We start from the raw sequence: 25,722 nt of genomic DNA on the forward strand, positions 1-25,722 counted from the left end.
GCCTGGGTGGCTCAGTTGGTTAAGCAACTGCCTTCGGCTCAGGTCATGATCCTGGAGTCCCGGGATCGAGTCCCGCATCGGGCTCCCTGCTCGGCGGGGAGTCTGCTTCTCCCTCTGATCCTCCCCCTCTCATGCTCTCTGTCTCCCATTCTCTCTCTCAGATAAATAAATAAAAAATCTTTAAAAAAAAAAAAAAAGAGTATGTTTAGTTTTTAAGGAACTGCCAAACTGTCTTCCAAAGTGGCGGTACCATTTTGCATTCCCACCAAGAATAAATGAAAGTTACTGTTGCTCCACGTCCTTGCTAGAATTTGGTGTTGTTGGTGTTCTGGATTTTGGGCATTCTAATAATAGGTGTGTAGTGGTATCTCATTGTTGTAATTTGTAGTTCCTGAATGACATATGATGTTGAAGATCTTTTTATATGTTGATTTGCCACCTGTATATCTTTGTTGAGGTATCTGTCAAGTCTGTTGCCCACTTTTAAATCGAGTTGTTTTCTTATTGCTAGGTGTTAAGAGTTCTTTGTATATTTTGGATAATAGTCCTTTATCAGATGTATCTTTTGCAAATATTTTCTCCCATTCTGTGGCTTGTCTTCTCATTCTCTTGACAGTGTCTTATGCTGAGCAAAAGTTTTTAATTTTAAGGAAGTCCAGCTCCTCAATTCTTTCTTTTACAGATCACGCCTTTGGTCTTGCATTTAAAAAGTCATTATTGTACCTAAGTGATCTAGGTTTCTTCCTGTTATCTTCTAGTAATTTCATAGTTATGCATTTTATATTTAGGTCTATGATCTATTTTGAGTTAATTTTTGGAGAAGGGTGTAAAGTCTATGTCTAAATTTTTTTTCTAGTTGTTCTAGTACCATTTGTTAAGATTGTATTTTCTCCATTGTATCATCTTCGCTCTTTTATATGAAAGATCAGTTAACTGTATTTATGTGGGCTTTAAATTTTACTTTTATCACCTTTAAATATTTTTATTTGAGTATAGTTGACATGGGCTTTAAATTTTTGAATGAGTTTGTCATATCCACAAAATAATTTGCTGGGATTTTGATTGGAATTGTATTGAATCTATAGCTCAAGTAGGGAAGAATTGATATCTTGACAATCTTCCCATCCATGAACATGGAATATTTCTACATTAATTTAGTTTATTTTTAATTTTGTTCATTAGGGTTTTGTAGTTTTCCTTATATAGATCTTACACATATTTTGTTAAATTGCCCTAAATCATACCTGAGTGTCTAATTTTTTAAGGTGCTCATATAAATGTATTGTTTTTAAATTTCAAATTCCACTTGTTCATTGCTGGTTTATACGCAATTGATTGACTTTTGTGTATTAACCTTGTATCCTGCAACTTTGCTGTGATTGCTTATTAGTTCCAAAAGTTCTTTTTTTTTTTTTAATTCTTTTGGATTTTCTGCTTATGCGATCATGTCATCTGTGAACAAAGACAGTTTTATTTCTTCCTTCCCAGTATGTATACATTTTATTTCCTTTTCTTATCTTTTTTCATTAGCCTGGACTTCCAATATAATGTTAAAAAGGAGTGGTGAGAGGAGACATCTTTGCCATGTTCTTGATCTTATCAGGAAGTCTTCTAGGTTCTAACCATTAAGTATGATGTTAGCTGTAGGTTTTTGTAGATTGAGGAAATTCCCCTCTATTCCTAGTTTGCTGGAGAGTTTTTATCATAAATGAATTTGGATTTTGTCAAATGCTTTTTCTGTATCTATTGATATGATCATGGGACTTTGCTTTTTTAACTTGTTAATGTGATGGATTACATTAAATGATTTTTGAATGTTGAACCAGCCTTGCATACCTGAGATAAATCCCACTTGGTTGTGGTGTAAAATATATTTTATACATTGTTGGGTTCAATTTGCTAATATTTTTCATGACATTTCTGTTAATAATTGGCTCCCTCATGGCATGCTGATCAAATATTCAGTTAAAGCTTTGAAAAATAATGTATATGTTGGATGACAGAATTGAAGACCAGTTTTTTTCCTCTATAGGCTGAATTGGCTAAATCTGCAAGATAGAATTTAAAGCACATTATGTAAAGATTTTTTGAGAATCAATTTAATGTGCACAGGTAATGGCACAAACTATCTGAGTTGCAATCCCAGCTTTCCCATTTGTACACTGTGTAACCTTGAGCCAGTTATTTAACCTCTCCATGTCTTGGTTTCTTCATCTATAAAATGGCGGTAATGGTGTTACTTATCACATAGGGTTGTTATGAAGTATAAAAAGGTAATATCTATTAAGTCTTATAAAACAATAGCTGGCACTTAGTAAGAGCTGATTAAATGTTAACCTGTGATTATTATACAGTTCTGCACTTAGATTCAGTCTAACTCAGTTGTTTAAGATGTGAGTGATATGACTTAGCACAACTGAGAAAGATTAGATATCTTAGTCTTTTGTGGATTGTAAACTCAGGAGTGATAGTGTGATTTGGACAGGATAAGAGTTAATGTAGTTTAAGGGTCTAAAAGAGTGGTTACCAGCCTTGATACTGCCTATACATTTCCCACTAAATTAGTTTGAAGAAGAATTAAAATTTAATATTTCTGAGTTTGCCAGAGTCTAGGAGAAATATTCAGTTACTTACAAAGAAGAGGAGCTGGATTGAGGAAACCAACCAAAACATTCCTGGATTTTGGCATAAGATCCTATAAAAGAAGGAGGGAAAAGTTTCATGCCTTTCTTTCTGATGGCCTGTCCCTGAGCTGTAGACACAGGGTTAGCACTGAGTGGAAAATTGGGCTGCTCTTCTTCTCTTCTAGTGACTGTCAGACTTAAAAAAATTATTTATATAAAAGAAAGGCTTCCTTTCTCAGACCTAAACTGAACACCCTAATAGTGCAAACTATGTTCCTTTCCCGCCCACCCTGATATTTAATGCCTTTACCTTACTGAATTTTTTCCATAACTTTTACCTTTTAACTAATGATATAATTTACTTATTAGAATTAAAGTCCCACAAAAGCTTTTTTCACTGAAGAACCTAGAACAATGCCTGGGATAGCATAGATGCTCAGTAAATATTTGCTGAGTGAGCTGAATGAACCAAAATCTCAGGCTGAAGCTCAATATATTACACCAATACGAGCATAGCAGCTTTAAATGAAGCCATGGCAGGGACTTAGAGTTCTATCCATTGGTTCCTGTCCTCTTCCACCCTGTGGAATCTTAAGTATCACAGTTTGAAAACTGTTTTACAGGTAATGATCTGTGTAAGATTGCTGGGTAGGATTCACCCATTTTATTTTATCTTTCTTTCAATATCTAGAAATAGTAATTCCCAGAAAACAGCTGGGCCTGAGTGGGGTGATGATGGATACCTGGAGTTGGCTACAGAAAGGCTCATTTCTTATGGGAAATATACTTCCTAAACTGTCGAGCTCTATTATTACACGCTCTGGTTGAGAGAGAATGGCTGGTAGCAATGTATATGCTATCAATTCACAATATCAGGGAATATTATCATGCTGATGTTTTAGATATTTAAAATCAGAAAATATAATAAAGATGAAGATAAATCTGAAATATAAATAGAAAACAAATGAACCTGTGTTTCAAGTGAATAATGTAACCACACTGAAGATAACTGAAGATAAGATAGTACAAATTTTTCAAACTCAAGATAAAAAGAACTATAAACAAATAAGGAACCCTAGTTTGTAGGTTGATATTTTGTGATGGTATAAATTGGCAATTTTAAAACTATTTTCTTTCTTTTTTTTTTTTGACTATTTTCTATTAAGTTTGAGTAACTTAATGGGGGAGAAGGGAAGGTTCCTCCTTAAAATTGCAAATAAATGTAGAACTGTTGGAATTAGAAAATGACCACTTCAGAACAATTTAAGTAGTACTTTCACACAAGAATAATTTGCAGGTACCAAACTGTTGGGTGACAGTTTGATGAGGAGTGTGATATTTATATAGCTTCAGGATAATTCCTTACAAAATACTAACTTACTGCAAGGAGAAAAACAGTAACTTTACAGTGGAGAAACTTGGCAGGATACCCTTTAACCAAGTGATCAAAGTTAGCATCACCGATAATAGGACACAGTAACCTCTTGCAGCTTTTGATATGTGTGTGAAGGACCCAATGTTACTTTGTGACATTCCTACAGAAAATGCATAACCTGAATTTAAACAGGAGAGACCATCAGACAAATGTAAATTGAAGGATGTTCTATAAAATATTTGGTCTGTATTCTTTAAAAGTATTAGTCTTAAAAGACATAGACTGAGGAACTGTTCCTTAAGATAGGATTCTAAAGAGACATTACCACTAAATGCAGTGCATGATCCTGAATTGGATTCTGGACTGGGGAAATCAACAGCTTTAAAGGACATTTTTAAGTCAGTGGCATTTGAATATGGACTCTAATTATGTAACAGAAATTTTAACATTGATATAATACTGATTTGGTTAGCTGTACTGTAGTTATCTATCTGTCTTCCTAGGAAGGTACATGGAAACATTGAGTGCTAAAATGGTACAATGTGGGGTGCCTGGGTGGCTCAGTCAGTTAAGTGTCTGCCTTCAGCTCAGGTCATGATCCCAGAGTCCTGGGATCGAGTCCCACATCAGGCTCCTTGCTCCACTGGAAGCCTGCTTCTCCCTCTCCCACTCCCCCTGCTTGTGTTCCCTCTCTCACTGTCTCTCTGTCAAAAAATAAATAAAATCTTAAAAAAAAAAAAAAGGTACAATGTCTGCAACTCACTCACATGGTTCAGAAAGAAAGGTGTGAAAGAGAGAATGACAAAGCAAATGGGGTAAAATGCAAATAATTGGTGGTATTTGCAAGTTATATAAAGATAAAAAGTTACCTAAAAATTCCTAAGTTACAGTCATCTTTTCATATATGGGAGTTGTGATTGAACAACTTGATTTTATTAGTTATTTATAGAATCATTAAAAAGTACAAAAATTATTCTCATCACTTAGAGAAAGTAAAGTAGTGAAGGAAATGCTGATTAAGCAAAAAAATTCCAAACTGTTAAGATACAGAGCAAAAGGACCTGAATTTTTGTTTGGAGTTCTGTCATGACCAAGTAACCTCATTGAGCACCTCACTGTCCTATATTCATTTCCTTCGACATGTATACAGTAGGTTTTTTTAAGGACTTCCTAAACATTTCCTATATAACTAATAAGTTTTCTTTAAAAAGCGTGCTTTGTAAAAATCAGATTGCCATGTTTCAGACAAATACTTTAATAAATTTATTAAGAAAATTTGAAGACCATTTTTATAATTTTTTGTTTATATTTTGAAAGTTTTTATTTAAATTCCAGTTAGTTAACTTACAGTGTAATATTAGTTTGAGATGTACAATTTAGTGATTCAACAAGTCCATACATCACTTGGTGGTCATCACAAGTATGTTCCTCAGTCCCCATCACCTGTTTAACCCATCCCCCCATACACCTCCCTTCTGGTAACCATCAGTTTGTTCTCTATAGCTAAGAGTCTGTTTCTTGTTTTGTGTGTGTGTGTCTGTCTCTCTTCTTTTCCTCCTTTGCTCATTTGTTTCTTAAATTCCAGATATGAGTGAAATCATATGGTATTTGTCTTTCACTGACTGACTTATTTCATTTAGCATAATACTGTCCAGCTCCATCCATGTTGTTGCAAATGGCAAGATTTCATTCTTTTTTATGGCTGAGTAATAGTCCACTGTACACATGTACCACATCTTTATTTATTCATCAATCAGTGGATACTTGGGCTGCTTCCTATATCTTGGCTATTGTAAATAATGCCGCTGTAAACATAGGAGTGCATGTATTCCTTTGAATTAGTGTTTTTGTATTCTTTGGGTAAATACCCAGTAGTGCAATTGCTAGATTGTAGGGTAGTTCTATTTTTAACTTTTAGAGGAATCTGCATACTGTTTTCCACAATGGCTGCACCAGTTTGCATTTCCATCAACAGTGCGCAAGTGTTGCTTTTTCTCCACATCCTCACCAACACCTGCTGTTTCGTGTGTTGTTGATTTTAGCCATTCTGACAGGTGTGAGCTGATATCTCATTGTGATTTTGATTTGAGTTTCCCTGAGGATTAGTGATGATGAGCATCTTTTCATGTGTCTGTTGGCATTTTTGCAATTATTTTTGTTGCAAGGGAATATTTTAGGGAGTGGAAGTTCTTTATTAAATCTTTAGCTACAGTGACTATACAATCATTTTAATAATTTTTATGTAATAAATTATTTTGATACTTGGTATAATTCTTATTAGACTGGTGACATTGATAAAAACTCACCTTGACAATAGTATCAATGAGCTTCTAACAAAATTATTCTATAGGGTTTATGTAAAACATTATTCCTATCATTCCTTTTAAAAAAAGGTTTTTAACAAGGTTCTAAAAATAATGAGGCATATTCAAATACATTGCTTACAGTTTTTCTTTGTTCTAGAAATTTGTGAAATAAAGATTATTTAAAGGTATTTTTTTCATACTTTTCTGGATTAAAACAAATTTTGAGTATAGTTGATACACAATGTTATATTAGTTTCAGGTGTGTAGTATAGTGATTCAACAAGTTTATACATTATGCTATGTTCACCACAAGTGTAGCTACCATCTGTCACCATACAACACTATTATAGTACCATTGACTGTATTCCTTTTAGTCCCATGATTTATTCATTCCATATCCAGAAACCTGTATTTCCCACTCCCCTTCATCCATTTTGCCCAACTCCCTACCCTCCTCCTCTCTGGCAACCATCAGTTTGCTCTCTCTATTTATAGATCTGATTCTGTTTTTGTTTGTTTGTTTATTCATTTATTTTTAGATTATACATAAGTAAAATCATATAGCATTTGTTTTCTCAGTCTGACTTATTTCACTTAGTATAATACCCTCTTGGCCCATCCATGTTGTCTCAAATGGCACGATCTCATCCTTTTTTATGGCGGAATAGTATTCCATTTACACACACACCCACATACCCCCCCCACATCTTTCTTATCCATTTGTCTGTTGATGACACTTAGGTTGCTTCTGTATCTTGCCTATTGTAAATAGTATTGCAATAAACAGGACTGCAAATAAAAAAATAATAATAAAAAATAAAAAAAGGTTTTTATATTGTATTACTAAAACCACACCTTTCAAATAAACACCTGACTGTATAACAAATAGATAATGTTATAGATAATTTACTGGTAAATGCAGATATTAATAGAAATGTATTTATTAATTGTAAAATTATTTGATTGAGATTCCAAAGTCAGCAATAGTGACACTAACTTGTTTGACCAGTGAAATGCTAGTTAAAATGGAGTAGTCATGGGGCGCCTGGGTGGCTCAGTCAGTTAAGCATCTGCCTTCGGCTCAGGTCATGATCCCAGGCTCCTGGGATCAAGCCCCGCATGAGGCTCCTTGCTCCGAGGGAAGCCTGCTTCTCCCTCTCCCACTCCCCCTGCTTGTGTTCCCTCTCACTGTGTCTCTCTCTGTTGAATAAATAAATAAAATCTTAAAAAAAAAAAAAAATGGAGTAGCCATTCCTTGGTAGTAACAATAGTTCTACCCTGCTTTGATGGCATGTCTCTTTCTTTTTTTTTCCTCCTTATAAAAATTCCTTCCTACCATTGCCAGGAATCACTCCTTGTTGACATAGCTCTTCATATTTTGGGCCCCTTGAATACTTACTACCAGTGTTAGAAAGGGTATGTGTGGAATGGAATTTGTGGGAGTTGTCAGCAAACAACAGTGTTTATTCTGTTTGTCTCTTTCTTTGTGTGTATACAGTATTTCATATTTCAAAGATTCAGTAATTTACCTCTTAGGCATTTGACTTGTATCTAGGGGAATTATTTATTAGAATTAGAGGAGGTTGTGGTTATACATTAGTGTGTGGATTTTATAGTTTCTGTGGTAACTTGGAGTGGTCATCTTTCTTATATCATTAGAATAAAGTCCTGTTTTCTGGGGGAAATTGAGGACCTCCTCTTTGTATTTTGTATACCTATGTTTTGTTTGGAATTACTCTATCAGTGCAATGCAGCAATTATGTTACTAACAACAATTTTGTGAGATGTTTATTATTCTCATTTTACAGATGAGGAAACTGAGGCTTGGTGAAGTTACGAAACTTGTCCAAAGTCACACAGCTTGTAAAGGGCACAGCCAAGATTCAGAGCCAGGTCTGTCCAACTTCAAAACTTAATTATAGCCATGAAACTTTGAAATAGTTGTTAAGTATCAACCTATGATAAGTTATATTGCTATTAATACTGCTTAACTGTTGTTAACTGTTACTGATAATTTTTTTAATGGTGAGTTTTTTGTCTATGATAATTTTATGTATCTTTTAAATATTGTGAAAAGAGGTGTAACATAGTAATTGAGGGTCTGGGCTCTGGAGACAGACTTCTGGGTATGAACCCCTAAGCTTTTCCACTTACTTGTGTGACATTGGGAAAGTGACTTAACTTTTTCTGTACCTCAGTTTTCCTGCCTGTAAAATGGTGATAGTAATATGATCCACCTGGTAAAGTTGTTGTGAAGATTAAATTATTTAATATATACAAAAGCACTTAAAACAGCGCCTGACATATAGTAAGCATTCAATAAATGTTAGCTACTGGTATTATCATCTCCTAGCAGTTAGTAAAACAAATGATTGTTACTTCTAATTCTATTAGGAATTTGAATAAGGAAAGTTTAAGCAGCAATATAAGATATCACAAAATTCACATAAACTGAAATTAAATTTGAGTAAGTTAGACCTAAGGAAAATCATATATTTGATCAATTTTAGATCTATGGTAGAGCAAACTGGACAACGGCTTATGGATCTCACACGTAGAAGTATATTTTATGTATGAGGATTGTACATAGGTCCACTATAGATACCCTATGAGCCCCATATGATCATTATTATGAATGTGTTTTGTCTGTTTTCCTCTTATAGATGCAATTTATATTCAGAATAAAGGTTTACATTTTTAGGTGGCTTTTAAGGAGATATTTTGGCAGTGTTCACATATAATTACCAAGAACCAAAACCTTATGTGTTATGTAAAATGTTAGCAACATTTCATCACTTGCAGGAGTAGTTACCAGAACTTAACATTGTGTTGAATGTGCACACTGATTGTTCTTTGAACCAATGGGGCCACAGCACATTCAGCTAGAACTCAGCCGTGTACTGATCATATACTCTTCACTCATACTTTTTTATTGCAACTGTAAGAATTCTGAAGTGCCATATCCACTATTACTACAATTCAGTTAAAATATCTGTGATTAGTGACTAAGAAGTTTATACCAATTGCAAAAATACCCATAAATGGTAGTAATTTAGTCAAGGTATGCAAATATTCCAAAGCTATAATTTTAAAATGGGACTTGCCTTGTAGGGCACCTGGGTGCCTCAGTCACTTAAGTGTCTGACTTCGGCTCAGGTCATGATCTCAGGGTCCTGGGATTGAGCCCTGTGTCGGGCTCCCTGCTCAGCAGGGAGTCTGCTTGTCCCTCTCCCTCTGCCCCTTTCCCTGCTTGTGCTCTCTCTCTTTCTCCCGAGTAAATAAATAAAATCTTTAAAAAAAATAAATAAATAAAACGGGACTTGCCTTGTATATGAGCCCAAGATCTCTGTAACTTTTTTTTTTTTTAGAGATCTTTGTAACTTTTAATGTACACATGCATTTAATTCTCTTTATTTCATGATACTGAGTCTTACTATCCTTGAACATGGTATGTCTTTCTAGTTATTTAAATATTTAAAAATATCTCTCAGTAAAGTTTTTTTTCTCCGTAAATCTCTCTAGGTCTTCTCTTTGAATGATTAGATATCATATTTCTTGTTACTATCATAAATAGTATATTTTTCCTCTTTTGTTTTTCCTTTCCATTTCTATTTGCTGATGTAAGCTTTTTTGGTATATAATACAGATCTATGTTCAGTCACCTTATTAAATTATTTTATTAAAATACTGTGAATGCAAATTGTGTCTTCCTTCCCAGTAGTTACATCTTTTCTTTTTTTTGCCTTACTGTGCTAATTAGGAATTCCAGTACAGTATTCAATATAAGTGTTAATAGTGGGCATTCTTATGTTGCACTTAATTTTTAAAATTAAATGCCATTCATAAGTGCTTCTTATGTTTCACTGTTAAGCATAGTGTTTACTGTAGATTTCTGATAGATGCTCTATAGGTTAAAGACATTTCTTTTTTTTTTTTAAAGATTTTATTTATTTGACAGAGACATAGCGAGAGAGGGAACACAAGCAGGGGGAGTGAGAGAGGGAGAAGCAGGCTTCCCGTGGAGCAGGGAGCCTGATGCGGGGCTCGATCCCAGGACCCTGGGATCATAACCTGAGCTGAAGGCAGACGCTTAACGACTGAGCCACCCAGGTGCCCCATTAAAGACATTTCTGTTGCTAGTTGGCTGAGATGTTTTTTGTTTGTGAAGAACGAGTATTAAATCTTACCACTTTTTCTATACTTGTGAGAAGATCATATGGTTGTCCTTCCTTATTCTGTTAAGGTGGTGAATGGCATTTAAAGGTTTTCCTATGTTGAGTTATCCTTGCATTGCTGGAATGAACCAAACTTAGTATGATGGTCTTTTTTCATATGCAAGTGGATTTAGTTTATTAGTATTTCATTTAGATTTTTGCATCTAAGTGCATGGGTGATATTGGCCCATAATTTTATTTCTTATGTTATCTTTGATTTTGGTATTCAGATTATAGCAGCCTCAAAGAATGAGTTCGGAACTATTCCTTTCCTTCCCCTGCCTCCCCTAAGGATTTATATAAGACTAGAATGATCTGTTTCTTGAAAGTTTGGTCGAACTTCTGTTCCAACTGTCTGGGCTTAGTATTTTTTGAGGAGGTATGTATTCAGTTTTCTAAATGGTTTTATTTAAAATTTCTGTTTCTAGAAAGTTAGGGCAGTTTTTAGAAAAAAATTTTTCTTTTTTAGGAATCCATCCATTTTGTCTGTATTTGGCATAAAGTTGTTCATTCTTTTCTTATCTTTTAAATTTCTGCTTAGTATTTCTCTTTTTTATTCCTAATATTTTTTGTGACTTCTGTTTTCCTTCATCAGTCTTATTAGAGGGTTTATATATTTTCTTAGCTTTATCAAAAACCAGTGCTTGACTTTGATTTTCTCTATTGTATGTTTTCTTTGTTTATTAATTTTTGGCCTTTCTCCTTTACACACCTTTTTTTTTTTTTTAAGATTTTTTTTATTTGGGCGCCTGGGTGGCTCAGTTGGTTAAGCGACTGCCTTCGGCTCAGGTCATGATCCTGGAGTCCTGGGATCGAGTCCCGTGTCGGGCTCCCCTGCTCAGCGGGGAGTCTGCTTCTCCCTCTCCCGCTCCCCCCCTTGTGCTCTCATTCTCTATCTCATTCTCTCTCTCAAATAAATAAGTAAAATCTTAAAAAAAAAGAAAAAAGATTTTATTTATTTGACAGAGAGAGACACAGTGAGAGAGGGAACACAAGGAGGGGCAGAGGGAGAGGGAGAAGCAGGCCTCCTGCGGAGCAGGGAGCCCAGTGTGGGGCTTGATCCCAGGACCCTGGGATCATGACCTGAGCTGAAGGCAGACACTTAACGGACTGAGCCACCCAGGCGCCCCTCCTTTACACACTTTTTAAGTGAAAAGCAGAATCTAACATTAGGGTATCTCATATTTTCCAAGGACAGGATTTCAGTAGGCTGTGGGAACAGCTGGACCCAGGGGCTTACAGTGCTACCAGGACCTTCTTTCTTTTTCCTTTGAGTCTTCCTTTCCTCTTGTTGTCCACTGGCTTTTCTACTATTCAGTCTACATGGCAGAAAATGGTGATAGTGAACCTCTGAATTTGATGTCAGTTCCAACTTTGTGTGCTCTTGATTCTTCCAGGGAATTCAGATTTTTCCATCTGGATCACTTCTTTCTTTTTGGAGATTTTTTTTCTTTAGAATTCTCTTTAATGGGATTTTCTGTAGTAAACTCTCAGCTATTTTGTCTGAAATCTATGTCACTTTTTTTGGATAGATATTTCATTAGGTATAAAATTATGGGCTGGCAGTGTTTTTGTAATCATTGAAAGAGATAATTCTTTCCATTGTTGCTATTGATAAATCAGCTGCCTAATAATTATTCATTTAAGTGAATGTGTTGTGTTTTGTTTTTACATCTTGCTGCTTTTGAACTCTTTATTTTTTGGTTTTCTGAAGTTTCATATGCTGTGTCTAGGTATAGATTTCTTTTTATTTATACTGTGTGAGGCTTTTACTGTGAATTGCTTATTTTCCCTGGAAAAAATATTTGTGGTTCTTCTTTGAGGCCCAGGAAGGGAACACATTGCTTCAAGAGGATATACCTTTGGTTTTTTTCCCCCCAGATATCGCAAGGTACTGCAATTTGGTGACTAAATTTATCCTTTGAGGTTTTGGACCACCCTATTGGGGTGGCTTTGGATTGCAAATACGTGTCTGGGCCTGCTTTTTTCTTTACAACCTCTTAGGAATCCTTGTTCTCTTCTGCATCCGGAAGACAAATTTCCTTGTCCTTTGGTGATGAAGGGGTGGCCTGGGTTTACTTTTCCTGTTCAGTCTTTTCCTGAGCATGAAACTTTTGGATGGGGGGGGTCCCAGCTTGATGGAGAAAGGATCTCTTGTTAGATTTTCCATTTGGGGTGGGTCTTATTCTTTGATTTCTCTTTTCTCCCAAGAGATTATCAAAATTAAAGCTTAATTTGTGAGTTAGGCAGATGTATACAAGATAAAAACAACTTCATTATGCCACTTATCTCTTTGAGTTTCTGCTTTCTCATAGATTTTCGTCTGGTTATTCCTTTATGATCTTGTCAGCTCTTCAGTGCTTTTAATATTTTTTGCAATAAAATTTTACCCATCACTTTTAGCTGTTTTCAGTGAGAGAATTGGGTGAATAATCTAGCCTAGTGTGTTACTGGAAGTGGAATTTTATTCAAATTTCTTTGGGTTTTCTTTTTTCTTTTTCTGATTCCTTCAGATAGATGCTTAATTCACCACTTATTAGGCTTTTTTCTAACATAAGCTTTTTTTTTAAAAGATTTTATTTATTTATTTGAGAGAGAGAGCAAGCCTTGGGGGGGGGGGAGGAGTAGAGGGAGAGGGACAAGGAGACTCTGCACCAAGCTTGGAGCCTGATGTAGGGCTCGATCCCACAACCTGAGATCATGACCTGAGTTGAAACCAAGAGCCAGATGCTCAATTGACTGAGCCACCCAGGTGCCCCTCTAATATAAGCATTTAAAGCTATACATTTATAAGTAGTTCATAAGGTTTGAAACGGAATATTTTCAATGTTATTACTATTTTTTTAGAGGGAGAGGGGCAAGGCAGGGTTGGGGAGAGAGGGAGAGAGAGAGAGAATCCCAAGCAGGCTCCATGCTAAGTGCAGAGTCTGATGTAGGGCTTGATCCCACGATCCCTAGATTGTGACCTGAGCTGAAATCAAGAGTTAGACACTTAACTGACTGAGCCACCCAGGCACCCCTAATTATTTTTAACTATATATAAGGTTTTTAATTTGCTATTATAACTTTTAGTTATACTTGCTTTTTTAAATCACAGCCTATTATCCACAAGTCCACAAGTCAGTCAGCAAGTTTTGAAATAACGTAGATTTTAAAAGATTTATCTTTTTATTATATTTAACATACCTTTCAAAAAACGCAGGATTTTCAGTTTGGATCACAAAGCAAGACTCAACTCTGTGCTGTATTATAAGAGATGTACAGAATGATTTAGAAAAGCTAAAAATAAAGGGAAAGGCAAAAATATGCAAGGCAAATGAAAACAGTAAGAAAGCATGTTGCTCTGTGAACATTCTTTCTGGGGGCTTTTCCTCCCCTTCCTGATCACAGACTTTAGTGAATAACCAATATTCCATATCACTGAGATTTTTTGAGATTCTTGGAAGACTGGTTTTACATTAATAACTGAATGGTCGGGGCGCCTGGGTGGCTCAGTTGGTTAAGTGACTGCCTTCGGCTCAGGTCATGACCCTGGAGTCCCAGGATCGAGTCCCGCATCGGGCTCCCTGCTCGGCAGGGAGCCTGCTTCTCCCTCTGGCCCTCCCCCCTCTCATGTGCTCTCTCTCTCTCATTCTCTCTGTCTCAAATAAATAAATAAAAATCTTAAAAAAAAAAAAATAACTGAATGGTCATTTTTCTTCTCCTCCCCCTTCTTTCCTTCTCCTCTTCCTCTTTTCCTTACACTTTAATATCTCTGAACTGGGATCCATCTCTCATATTGGTATGCATCTTATTACTGGTGATATTTCACAATTAAGGAACAATTAATTAATTTTGGCAGCATTTTTTCCTTAGTGCAACATATCCTGCAATCTCTGGTATCTTAGTTTTGGTGAAATATACATTTTTACGTATATATCATGACACTTCATTCCACCCCATCCCCTGCTTGAAATGCTCCTCTTCTTTGTCTTTCCTATCCTATGTTTATATCATTCAAGACCTTAAGGATGGGGGTGCCTGGGTGGCTCAGCCTGTTAAGTGTCTGCCTTTGGCTCAGGTCATGATCCCCAGGGTCTTGGGATTGAGCCCCACATCGGGCTCCTTGCTCAGCGGGGAGCCAGCTTCTTCCTCTCCCTCTGCCTCTCCGCCACCCAACTCATGTTCTCACTCACTCTGCTCTCTTTCAAATCACTAAGTAAAAAATCTTAAAGACCTTAAGGGTGGAAATAATCTTTAGTTTCTCATCCCGGTACCTGTTGTTCCACCACCTAGCATAATATATTGTTGGACACAGTGTTTAATTAACAATTAAGAGAAGTGTGTACATATAATGAATCATAGCATGGGCTGTGACATATTTATATTAGTGACCAGTTTTCTTAGCTTGTTCGTAAGAGGAGATAAATACCTACATTTTGGATAGAAAGAACAGAATCCAATGATTCCTACATTAAGCAAGTTAGAGAATTCATTGGATCAATGCTTAGTCATTTGGTGATGTTCAAGAGTTTAACCAATGAAACAAAAAAAAAATTACAAAATATAAACACTGGGAAGGAAATAAAAAGAGTAGTACAATACAGAATAACAGAGAATGGCATTTAGAAAGAGGAAGAAAGAAGGGCTTCATCAGCGAGAAGACATTTAGGTTAAGGACTTGATTAATGAGTGAAAGAAGTTGTTGAAGGGACTGAGAAAAGCATTTCAGACAGAGGGAAATAGCAGGCCCAAAGTGGGAAAGAGCTTTCAGTTAACTGAAAGACTCATAGTTGGTGGAGAGTGTCACCTCAAGGTAAGAGAGGCAGGCAGGTATATTAAGCTGTACCTTAATATGCTAACATTTACTCAGCATTTGTGGTGTTCCAAGCACTTTTTCTTAGGCAATGTGAATTCTTCATCTTTTTTTTTTTTAAGATTTTATTTATTTATTTATTTATTTGAGAGAGAGCGAATGAGAGAGAGAGCACATGAGAGGGGGGAGGGTCAGAGGGAGAAGCAGACTCCCTGCCGAGCAGGGAGCCCGATGCGGGACTCAATCCAGGGACTCCAGGATCATGACCTGAGCCGATGGCAGTCGCTTAACCAACTGAGCCACCCAGGAGCCCAGCAGTGTGAATTATTCTGCCATACTGACTTCTCAAATGCTGAGAGTTTGGATTGAATTTGAAGATGCATTAGAAAGCCTTGGAACTATTATGCAGTGCTATGATCCATTTTACATTTTTAAAGATGACATTGGCTACTTTGTACGCAGTTGATCAGAAGGAGGCATATACTAGTCAGGTAAGAGGCAAAGTTGTTTTGGACCTTGGTTCTGATGGTGGAGATAAAGAGCAGTGGACCGATTTAAGAAAATATTTTACAAGTCTTATGTTAATATCTTGGATAAGGGGAGAGGATTGTGAGGGAAAGAAAAGAGATCCCAGAGGGTTAAAGAATTGAAGAGATGATGTGTGTAGATAATATGTGAAGTTATTTGTCAGTTAAAGGGGAGCAGAGCTGTTTTTAACCTTCTTATTTCTGTAATTTTTCCAGTGACATTTCTGTCTCTCTCTTTTAAATTCTTGGAACCAAATATATTTTTATTCTAGTCTGCCTCTCCAGATTCCAGCACCTTTTTCTCATCCCACACTTAACAGATGCTTAGAGGAGGGAAGTCAGTGTAAAAGTAGGATAGCATTCTCAGCAATTCTGCCCTTTTTAATCAGGATGTTCCTTGCTAAATCGGTCCTTGCTATATCAGAGGAAAACAGTTTTGTTTTATAAGTAAATTAAGGTTTAATTCTTGAAGGAACACCATCTTAATGAAGTCAGTTATGTGTATTTGTATTGTGGGGTTAGGGGTGATGTTATTATTATTATTTTTTTGTCATATATATTTTTATGTTAAGTCTTAACATGCCTTAAAAGGTAAAGGTGATTATAGCTGAATTGAAAATTCAGTTCACCAATTGTTTTCTCAATTGAAAGGCAAAAGATCAACTAAAAGATAAAATTGGTTGTGTAACTAACTGAAAGACAAAGTTCTTGGAAGAGATGGCTTTTAAAAAAATGTTTCTTAAATATTACAGATTCAATTTTTGAAGCCACCTTTGACTGCCGTTCAAGTAGACAGGTTCTTTCCTCATTTTATGAAGCTCTAGTTTTTCCTTACTATCTTTCAAGAGTGAATAAAGAAGCCACATATCAAAACCAAAGAAAGAATTTTGTGGACAACATGAGTGGGAAGATTAGAATGAAGGCAGAAACTGAAAATTAAAGTCAAATGGTAGATAAGGATCACGAAATACTGTTTTAATCCACGGTTCTTAAGTTTTGGGTAGTTACATTATCCTTTGAGATTCTGATGAAAGTGGAACAATCTGGCCCTGGAAAGTGCACAGACACATGCACATTCAGATTTGTACATAATCTTAGGGCATTGCTAAATCTAAAGAGCATGTACGATTCATGATGCCCTGGTCAAGAACACATGGTCTAAATGGCAATTAGGGCTGGAAGTATGTGGCTGGAGAGTTTCAATATTCAAACTGTGACAGTGTTCCCTTCTCAAATACCAGTCTTTAGGACAGCCAAGATTAATTTGTTGTTTTTAAACCTCTGGTGTGACAGCTGATTAAGCAAAACAATTTTTAGTTTTAGCTATTGAAAAATTAGAATAATCTGCTTTTAAAATTTTTTCTTTGAAAATGCCATAGATGGCGGAGTTTTCTGAAATAAGGCAGTATTGTATATTCAGGATACCCGAACATAAATAGCCTACTAAAAGAAGTTGAACTGGAATATCAACAAATTTCAAATTCACCAATACCTATGTATATATAGGAACTAAATGAATGTTTCTTTTCGGAAGTAGGTTTAAAAAACAAAACCATCCCTTTGTTCTTTCTACCTTTACATGAATTTAATTTGTAAATTATTTTTTATCACAAAACTGAACTTTTATCACAAAAAAATAATAATAATAACATCACCCCTAACCCCACAATACAAATACACATAACTGACTTTTTATCACAAAATTCAAAAATGAATTTTATTAATCCTGTAAGTTTAGTATTGGGCATTTTTATTTTACTGTTGGTGATGAAGCTGTACTTTCTTGCTATTCATTTGGTTCAGCTCTTAAGTGGAACACTGAGCCAGTGATACAACTTAATAGGTTATAAATTGTTTCCTGGTAGGCAAATTATGCCAGTTAGACCAATATTTAATGTAATCCAGAATTCTTAGGATTCATTGATCGAATAGGAGATTGACTAGATGACCTACACTGAATCCTTTGGCCATGGAGTCTAGGATTCCTTACATATTTTTTTTTTACTTACTTGATGAAATAAAAGGATTTTGGGGGTGCCTAGGTGGTTGTGTTGGTTAAGCATCTGCCTTGGGCTCAGGTCATGATCCTGGGCTCCCTGCTCAGTGGGGAGTCTGCTTCTCCCTCTCCCCCTCCCCCCTGCTCATGCTCTCTCTCTCTCACTCACTAGCTCGTGCTCTCTCTCTCTCAAATAAATAAAATCTTTAAAAAAATTTTTAAAAAGCATTTTTCTTCATTCTAGGTGTCATAACTTGAATGCATGTTACACATCATAAATAGAAATCAAAGAAAGAAAATTTAAAAATGAAATACTTTATGCATGTGGTACAATATTCTACTTTAAGGTAATGGTGGTTTGATATGGTATTTTTAGCTTAAATTTTAGTGAGTGAACCAAAAAAATGTTTTTGGCAATGGACAGTCAGTCTATTTTTTTTCTCATAACTTTCCCTGTAGAATTCTGGAATACAAATGTGAGGAATAATACAGAATTATATATATTCACATTCAGCCATCTTTGTTCAGAGAATGGTAAAATAGTTAAAAGCAATTAAATTAAATTTAAATTTAGGTTCTCTTTGCTATACTACTCAGTGAGTTTCTTCTCTACAGCATTTTTGTGCCTCCCATAGTATGAGCATGCCATGTGGTTCTAGTGCTAGGTAGATGCTTTTCTCATGGCATAGCTCCTAAGCATAAGCCAGCGACTTCAACTGTGTTCAGTTGAAAATAGCAAACTGTTCCATACCAGAAAAAAATCCCTGGTTGTGTTGGATTTATTGCAAGATAATGTTATACTTTATGGATGATATGAGGTATTCCCAAGATAATTTTGAATTTATGTGATTTCTGCTTTTAGTGCTATGTTTGGAATAACTCTGTGATATTAGTCTCCTGAAAAAAGAAGTTTAGCTAATCTAAGGAAATATATGAGTTTACTAATTTTTTTCGTGTGTTCAAAATGGTACCCATAGTTTTATATTTTAGTTTATATATTGTTACATTTGGAGTAAATTAATAGTGTTGTAAAAATTAGAGTAATTTTTACCATTTTGGCTAACTTTGTTCTTTTGTTTGTTTTTCTTATAAGGAAACAATCTTAAATGTCAGGGTCAAATTTCCTATGTGTTTTTTATATCTCTTATATCAAATTCGTGCTGTAGTTTTGGGTTGTTTTTTTCTTCATAGTAAACTTTCTAAAGCATACTCCTGTCTTGTGCACTCTTCCTTATAATTTATATATGAGAGGGGCCTAAAGTTAGAGGTGTACTTGTGACTATAGAACAGAGAAAAGCAGCAAATATAATTTAGGAGGGAAAAAACTCTAGAAAGAAAACGTTCCCATTTCTCTAAGAGTTCTAACTCTAAAGGCCATTCAAAAGCCTCTGGGGCATTCCAGATTTGGCTGGACAGACTAAATATCAATGACTTTGTTCTTTTTAATAAAAGTGAGACTTAACTTTGTAACTACATGTGATTTTTCTTTTTTTTTTTAAGATTTATTTATTTGAGAGAGAGAGAGAGAGAGCACAAGGGGGAATGGCAAAGGGAGAGAGAATCTGAAGCAGACTCCATGCTGAGTGGAGCCCCAATGTGGGGCTCGATTTCACAACCCTGAGATCATGATCTTGAGCTGAAACCAAGAGTCTGTCGCTTAACCAACTTTACCACCCAGGCATCCCAGTGATTTATTTTCTTACTCTTTGTTAGATGTCTCTTAATTATGTGTGTGTGTGTATTTATATTTCTACACTTGCCACCTCTATCCTCAGTTTCAGAAGGGATTTTGCATGACTTGCTTTCCACCTAATTAAAATTATAAAATAGTTGATATATCCAAAAGAATATAGTGTAGGGTATAGAGCATAATGAAATGAAAACTTATGCATCTACTACTCAGTTTAAGAATTAGAACATTACTTAACATTTGCATTATAGGGATCCCAGAAGGAAAAGAGAGAGAAAGGGGGACAGGAAATTTATTTGAAGAAATAATAGCTGATGGCTCCCCAAATCTGGGAAAGGAAACAGAAATCCAGATCCAGGAGGTACAGAGAGCCCCCAACAAAATCAACACAAGGAGGTCCACATCAAGACATATCGTAATTAAAATGGCAAAAAGTAGTGATAAGGAGAGAATTTTAAAAGTAGGATGAGAAAAGAGCCACGTACAAGGGAAACCCTGTAAGGCTGTAAGCTGATTTTTCATCAGAAACTTTTCAGACCAGAAGAGAGTGGCATGATACATTCAAAGTGCTAAAAGGAAAAAAAAAACAGCCAGTGGAACAGAATAGAGAACTTAGAAATGAACCCTGAACTCTATGGTCAACTAATCTTCGACAAAGCAGGAAAGAATACCCAATGGGAAAAGGACAGTCTCTTCAACAAATCGGGCTGGGAAAATTGGACAGCCACATGTAGAAGAATGAAACTGGACCATTTTCTTACACCATACACAAAGATAAACTCAAAATGGATGAAAGACCTAAATGTGAGACAAGAATCTGTCAAAATCCTAGAGAACATAGACAGCAACCTCTTCAACCTCAGCTGCAGCAACTTCTTGCTACACACGTCTCCAAAGGTAAGGGAAACAAAAGCAAAAATGAACTATTGGGACTTCATCAAGATAAAAAGCTTCTGCACAACAAAGGAAACAACAAAACTAAAGCCAACCTACTGAATGGGAGAAGATATTTGCAAATGACATCAGATAAAGGGCTGGTATCCGGGGCGCTCATGTGGCTCTGTTGGTTGAGCATCTGCCTTTGGCTGAGGTCGTGATGCCAGGGTCCTGGGATTGAGCCCTGCGTCAGGCTCCCTGCTCATGGAGGGCCTGCTTCTCCCTCTCCTCCCGACTCATGCTCTCTCTGTCTCGGTCTCTCTCAAATAAATAAAAAATCTTAAAGAAAAAAAAGGGGCTAGTTATCCAAGATGTATAAAGAACTTACCAAACTCAACACCCAAAAAACAAATAATCCGTTCAAGAAATGGGAAGAAGACATGAACAGACATTTCTCCAAAGGAGACATATACAAATGGCCAACAGACACATGAAAAAATGCTCGGCATCACTTGGCATCAGGGAAATACAAATCAAACTGTAATGAGACACCACCTCACATCAGTCAGAATGGCTAAAACTAACAAGTCAGGAAACAACAAATGTTGGTGAGGATGTGGAGAAAGGTGAACCCTCTTATGCTGTTTGTGGGAATGCAAACTGATTCAGCTACTCAGAAAACAGTATGAAGGTTCCTCAAGCAGTTAAAAATAGAGATACCCTCTGACCTAGCAATTGCACTACTAGGTATTTACCCCAAAGATACAAATGTAATGATCCAAAGGGGCACATGCACCCCAATGTTTATAACAGCAATGTCCACAATAGCCAGCAATGGAAAGAGCCCAGATGTCCATCGACAGATGAATGGAAAAAGAAGATGTGGTGTATGTACATATATACAAGAATACCGTTTACATTGACGTGGATGGAACTGCTGGAGGGTATTACGCTGAGCAAAACAAATCAATCAGAGAAAGACAATTATGTTTTCACTTATATGTGGAATATAAGAAACATTGCAGAGGATCATAGGAGAAAGGAGGGAAAACTGAATGAGAAGTCATCAGGGAGGGAGACAAACCATGAAAGATTCTTAACTATAGGAAACAAACTCAGGGTTGCTGGAGTGGAGGTGAGTGGGGGAATGGGGTAATTGGGTGATGGGCATTAAGGAGGGCACATGATGTGATGAACACTGGGTGTTATATGCAATTGATGAATTATTGAAGTCTACACCTGAAACTAATGATTTACTATATATTGCTAATTGAATTTAAATTAAAAAAAGAGAGAGAGGAAAAAAAAAAAAAACCAGGCCAAGAATACTCTTTCTAGCAAGGCTGTCATTCAGAACAGAAAGAGAGAGAGTTTCCCAAACAAAAGTTAAAGGAATCCATGATCACTAAACCAGCCGTACAAGAAATATTAAATGGGGATGTGAGGGCGATCTGGCTGCAACATCTGTCACCCCACTGATCACCAGGGTTGATTTGGCTGATCTGGTTGGCTAGGCGGGTGTCCCCTTCCTCCCTTACCGCTCCATGTGCGTCCCTCCCGAAGCTGCGTGCTCAGTCGAAGAGGACAACCCAAGGGTATACAAGTAGCTGCACCCCCCCCACTAGAACCTCCAAACAAGCTCTCAAGAAATATTAAATGGGAGTCTTTGAGTGGAAAGGAAAGACCATAAGCAGGAGTAAGAAAGTAGGAAGCACCAAAGCAGTGAAATTAAGTATATCTATAAAAATCAGTCAAGGGATTCACCATATACCTAAAACATGGTGGGGGGTGGGTAGTAAAGAATGGGTTTAAACTTAAGTGACCATCAACTTAATATAGACTGCTATGTGCCTAAGAGGTTATATACAAACCTAATGGTAACAAATCAAAAACCACTAGTAAATACACAAAAAATAAAGAGAAAGGAATCCAAGTATATGGCTAAAGAAAGCCAGCAAATCATAAGAGAGCAAGAGAAGAAAGGAACAGAGAAGAACTACAAAAGCAGCCATAAAATAAGTAACAAAATGGCAATAAATACATACCTATCAATAATTACTTTGACTGCAGGGGCGCCTGGGTGGCTCAGTTGGTTAAGCGACTGCCTTCGGCTCAGGTCATGATCCTGGAGTCCCTGGATCGAGTCCCGCATCGGGCTCCCTGCTCGGCAGGGAGTCTGCTTCTCCCTCTGACCTTCCTCCCTCTCATGCTCTCTGTCTCTCATTCTCTCTCTCTCAAATAAATAAATAAAATCTTAAAAAAAAAAAATTACTTTGACTGTAAATAGACTAAACACTCAAAAGACATAGGGTGACAATGCATTAAAAAACAAGACCCATTTATATGCTGCCTATAGGAGACTCATTTCAGACCTGAAGACACATGCAAATCAAAAGGGAAGGGATAGGAAAGCATTTATCATGAAAATGGAAGTGAAAAGAAAGCCAAGGTAGCAATACTTATGTTGGACAAAATGACTTTAAAACAAAGAATATAACAAGAGGGGCGCATGGGTGGCTCAGTTGGTAAAGCATCTGCCTTCGGCTCAGGTCATGATCTCCAGGTCCTGGGATTGAGCCTCGCATCAGGCTCTCTGCTCAGTGGGGAGCCTACTTCTCTCTCTTTCTCTCCCTCTGCCCCTCCCCACTGCTCATTCTCTCTCTCTCCTCAAATAATAAAAAAAAAAATCTTAAAGAATGTAGCAAGAGACAGAGAAGGACACTACATAATCATAAGGGGAATAATCCAACAAGAAGATATAACAATTTTAAGTATTTATGAGAGCACTCAAATACATAAAGCAGCTAATAACAAATATAAAGGAAGTAATCAGTAGTAATACAATAATAGTAGGGGACTTTAACACTCAACTTACATCAATGGATAGATCATCCAAACAGAAAATCAATAAGAAAACAGTGGCTTTGAATGACACATTGGACCAGATGGAATTGACAGGTATATTCAGAACATTCTATCCTAAAAGAACAGAAAACATATTCTTTTGAAGTGCACATGGAACATTCTCCAGAATATATCACATATTAGGCCACAAAACAAGTCTCAACAAATTAAAAAAGCTGAAGTCAAACCATGCATCTTTTCTGACCACAGTGCTATGAAACTAGAAATCAACCAAAAAAAAAAAATCTGGAAAAAAATACAGATACATGGAGGTTAAATAACATGCTACTAAACACTGAATGGGTCAACCAAGAAGTCAAGGAGGAAATAAAAAAATACATGGAGACAAATGAAAACAAAAACACGATGGTCCAAAATCTTTGCGATGCAGCAAAAGCTGTTTTAAGAGGGAAGTTTATACCAATATAGACCTACCTCAAGAAGCAAGAAAAATCTCAAACAACCTAACCTTATATCTTAAAGAGCTAGAAGAAGAACAAATGAAACTCAAAGCCAGTAGAAGGAAGGAAATAATAAAGATTAAAGCAGAAATGAATGAAATAGAAACTAAAAAAACAACAGAACAGATCAATGAAACCAGGAGCAGGTTCTTCAAAAAGATCAACAAAATTGATAAACCTTCAGCCAGACTCATCAAAAAAAAAAGGGGGGGGGGACTTAAACAAAATCAGAAATGAAAAAGGAGAAATAACAATAACACAGAAATACAAAGGACTATAAGAGAATATTATAAAAAATTATATGCAAACAAATTGGAATACCTAAAAGAGATGGATAAATTCCTGATACATATAACCTCCCAATACTGAATCAGGAAGAAATAGAAAGTTTGAACAGACCAATTGCCAGCAATGAGATTGAATCAGTAATAAAATACTCCCAAGAAAAAAAAGTCCAGGACCAGACAACTTCACGGGTGAATTCTACCAAACAGTTAAAGAGGAGTTAATACCTATTCTTCTCAAACTATTCCACAACACAGAAGAGGAGGGAAAGCTTCCAAATTCATTCTGTGAAGCCAGCATTACTCTGATACCAAAACCAGATAAAGACACTGCAAAAAGAACTACAGGCCAATATCTCTCATGAACATAGACGCAATAATCCTCAACAAAATATTAGCAAATCCAACTGAATACAACAATACATGAAAAAATCATTCACCACGATCAAGTTGGATTTATTCCTGGGATGCAGGGGTCCTTCAATATTCGCAAATCAATCAACATGATACATCAACAAGAGAAAGGATTAAAAAAATGATCAATAGATGCAGAAAAAGCACTTGACAAAGCACAACATCCATTCATGATAAAAACTCTCAACAAAGCAGGTTTAGAGGGAACATACCTCAGCATATAAGAGGCCATATATGGAAAAACCCAGAGCCAGCATCATGCTCAATGGTGGAAAACTGAGTTTTTCCCTTAAGATCAGGAACAAGACAAGGATGTCCACTCTCACCACTTTTATTCAACATAGTATTGGAAGTCCTAGCCACAACAGTGAGACAAGAAGAAGAAATAAAAGGCATCCAAATTGGTAAGGAAGAAGTAAAACTTTCACTCTTTGCAGATGACATGATTCTACATATAGAAAACTAAAGATTCCACCAAAAAACTACTGGAACTGATAAACGAATTCAGTAGGGTCATGGGATACAAAATCAATATGCAGAAGTCCTTTGCATTTCTATACACTAATAATGAAGCAGCAGAAAGAGAAATTAAGAAAACAGTCCCATTTAGAATTACATTAAAAATAATAAAATACCTAGGAATAAACTTAACTGAGGACATGAAAGACCAGTACTCTGAAAAGTTTAAATACACTGATGAAAGAAATTGAAGATGACACAATGCAACAGAAAGGTATTCCCTGCTCACAGGTTACAATAACAAATATTGTTAAAATGGCCACACTACCCAAAGCAACCTACAGATTTGATGCAATCCCTATCAAAATACCAACAGCATTTTTCACAGAACTAGAACAAATAATCCTAAAATCTGTATGGAACCACAGAAGACCCTGAATAGCCACAGCAGTCTTTTTTTTTTTAATTGTTTATTGTTATGTTAATCACCATACATTACATCATTAGTTTTTGATGTAGTGTTCCATGATTCATTGTTTGTGTATAACACCCAGTGCTCCATGCAGTACATGCCCTCCTTAATACCCTTGACCATGCTAACCCATCCTCCACCCCTCTCCCCTCTAGAACCCTCAGTTTGTTTTTCAGAGTCCATCGTCTCTCATGGTTCGTCTCCCCCTCCGATTTCCCCCCCTCATTCTTCCCCTCCTGCTATCTTCTTTTTTTTTTTCCTTAACATATATTGCGTTATTTATTTCAGAGGTACAGATCTGTGATTCAACAGTCTTGCACAATTC

General features: G+C 36.2%; 1 protein-coding gene across 17 annotated transcripts in view; it reads left to right on the forward strand.

Moving 5' to 3' along the window:
• NUMB (NUMB endocytic adaptor protein) overlaps positions 1-25,722 on the forward strand; it is a 185,171-nt gene that overhangs the window by 84,247 nt on the left and 75,202 nt on the right. For 14 of the 17 annotated variants that reach the window (XM_081830298.1, XM_081830289.1, XM_081830294.1 and 11 more), the window contains one exon: positions 8,114-8,198. The exons of the other annotated variants lie outside the window; for them this stretch is intronic. The gene's annotated coding sequence lies outside the window, so the exon portion shown is untranslated. The remainder of the gene's footprint in view (positions 1-8,113; positions 8,199-25,722) is intronic. 17 annotated transcript variants of the gene reach the window in all.

This window comes from Leptonychotes weddellii, chromosome 9 (assembly GCF_054177405.1).
Source record: "Leptonychotes weddellii isolate Sample4059 chromosome 9, ASM5417740v2, whole genome shotgun sequence".
Classification (NCBI taxonomy): domain Eukaryota; kingdom Metazoa; phylum Chordata; class Mammalia; order Carnivora; family Phocidae; genus Leptonychotes; species Leptonychotes weddellii.